Source organism: Dromaius novaehollandiae, unplaced genomic scaffold (assembly GCF_036370855.1).
Source record: "Dromaius novaehollandiae isolate bDroNov1 unplaced genomic scaffold, bDroNov1.hap1 HAP1_SCAFFOLD_76, whole genome shotgun sequence".
Taxonomy (NCBI): Eukaryota; Metazoa; Chordata; class Aves; order Casuariiformes; family Dromaiidae; genus Dromaius; species Dromaius novaehollandiae.
Window position 1 is genome coordinate 275,001 of NW_026991488.1, and position 2,500 is coordinate 277,500.

The following is a 2,500-nucleotide window of genomic DNA, read 5'->3' on the forward strand; positions in this document are numbered from 1 at the left end:
CGGTGGTGGCGGGCGGGCGGGCGGCGCCGGGCGCCGGGCCACCGCGACCGACCCGATCTGGGGGCCCGGCGGGACGAAGTCCGCGACGCGGGCGCTCCGGGAGCGGGGGTTTCCCGAGTCTGCACTTAGGGGGACGAAGGCCCGGCCGCGCGGGGAGGGGAAGGAGAGCACCCCCCCTCTCCCCGGGGCAACGGGCCTGCGAGGCGCCCCAGCCGCGCCACACCGCGCGCGCCACGCGGCGCGGCGGCAGCCGCCGGGCTCGGAGGGGAGGGCGGGCACGGCCGGGCGCACCCGAACCGCGCCCCCCCCCACACCCACCGAGGGGCGGCACGCCGCTGCGCCCACGCCACGGCGCGGGTGACGATTGACCGTCAAGCGACGCTCAGACAGGCGTAGCCCCGGGAGGAACCCGGGGCCGCAAGTGCGTTCGAAGTGTCGATGATCAATGTGTCCTGCAATTCACATTAATTCTCGCAGCTAGCTGCGTTCTTCATCGACGCACGAGCCGAGTGATCCACCGCTAAGAGTTGTCTCGGTTTCGGTCCCCGCCGCGCGCGCGGGGGGACCGGGCAGCTTTCGCAGCCCCTGGGGGGCCCCCCCTCCTCCGCCCCCTCCTCCTCCGCCCCACCGCCCTTCCTCACGCCGACGCCGGCTGCTGAGCAAGGGACGGCAGAGACGGAAGGAGAGAGAGAGCGAGAGAAAGAGAGGGGCTTGCCTCACTGACCGTACAAGCACAGAGAAAGGGGGGGGGGAAACGAAGGGCAAACCCGAACGAGAAGGGCGGGGAGCCCTCGCTCCCGACCTGGGGACAAACCCTGTCTCGCTTCGAGTCCGGCCCAGGCGCCCGGCTCGGTCTGGCCCGGCAGGGAGCGGCGGGCCGGCCACACCGCCTGCCTCGGGATGTTGGGGGGGGTCCGTCCCCGCAGACCACCCCCCCCCCGCCCCAGGCGTCAGAGCCCGGCCGCCACCGGGAGCGGCGTCGCCCCGCCGCCCGCGCGCCTGCGGCCCGCCGGCCCCGCGCTTCCCAGCTCCCCGCTCGCCTCGCCGGCCCTCCGGCTCGACCGCCGCCGCCGCCGCCGCCGCGGCGCCCACACCCCCGCGCGCCCGCACACACCGCCTCGCGGGTGACGCCACGCGCTCGCCCGTCCCCTCCGCGGACAGACGCCCGGCGGCGGGCAGGCGGGCAAGGCGGCACGGACGGGGACGGCGCCCGCTCTCCCCGTCTCCACGCGGAGAGCGGGGCGGGCCGCCCCCGCCGCCGCCCCACCACCGCCCCCCCGCTGCCTGGCGGAGCCGGGCGGGGCAGAGCGAGGCGGGCGCCCCGGACGGCAGAGTGCCGGGGCGGGCGCGTAGGGTAGGGCGCCGCCGACGGCGGCCACGGCGGAAGACCCAGAAGCACCGGCCAGGGAGAAGGAGGAGACGCGCGGAGGCTCGGCGCCCGCACCACCCGCGGTGGGGGCTCGCCCTCCCGGCGGCGAGCACGCGCTCGCGCCCGGCTCGCAACGCTCGAGGCAGGCCGGCAACTAGGCCGACCGCGCGGCGTCTCTCCGCCGAGACCAGACCGCGGAGAGAGGGGGCAGGGTAACCCCTCTCCGTCCCGGCTGCCCGCGGGGCGAGCACGGGGCGCGCCGGCTGGCATGGGGGGGCGCGGCGCCCGCGCGCGCCGACCCCCCGGCCCTCCGGCAGCACGCCCGGCCGCCTCCGCGAGTCGCATCGGGCCGCCCGAGTCTTTAAACCTCCGCCCGGCTCTCCAACCGAGAACCCTCGGGCCCGGAGCCCGGGGCCCATGGCCATCCCTGCCCGGGGCGGCTGCCGGCGGCCGCGGTGGCCGGAGGCCCTCTCCCCTCTCTCGCTCGCTCCCTCCCTCCCCGCCCCCCCCACCCCCACCGCGGGGGAGGAAGGACCGGGGTGGGGGGAAGCCGAGGCGGGGGGGGGGAAGGCACGGCCGGTGCGGCACGCACGGTGCGGCACCCGGGAGGAGCACGCTGGCACACGGGACCACACGGGTGGGTCACCGAGGGGGGGGCAGGAGAAGCGCGGGCGCTAGGTACCTGGCCCTGGGGTGAGGGAAACGACCTGAAATCCCCGCGGGGGTGCCTCCCCCGCCGCCGCCCGCCACCGGGCCGCCGCCGCCTCGCGGCGACGGCGGCAGCCTCGGCAGCGGCGACGAGACGGGACGCGGAGGGGGAACCCGGCACCCGCCAGCCGGCCCCCGCGCCCCTCGGCGGAGCGTCCGCCCGCGGGGTGCGCCCGACACCCGCCGCCACGACCTCGTCCTCCTCCCGGGGCCCGGGGTTTCCCTCAGTAACCCGGCGCCGGGTGGCAGCTGCACCCGGGAGGAGAGCCGTGGCTCGGGCCGCCCACTCGGGCACGAACCGTCGCCTCGCTTGGCCTCAACGCGACGCCCCCCGCTCGGGGGCCCGGCGCCCGCCCCGCGCGCCATCCCGGAACGCCTGCCCCCGCAGGTCTCTGCGGACGGGCTGCTCCGCCGCAGCCCGCC

At 78.6% G+C, this 2,500-nt stretch overlaps 1 non-coding gene across 1 annotated transcript; it reads right to left on the minus strand.

The window, feature by feature from the left end:
- Window positions 1-376: 376 nt before the first annotated feature.
- LOC135326875 (5.8S ribosomal RNA) lies at window positions 377-529 on the minus strand. The gene has a single exon (XR_010387083.1). It is a non-coding gene; the product is annotated as a 5.8S ribosomal RNA (ribosomal RNA).
- Window positions 530-2,500: the final 1,971 nt, after the last annotated feature.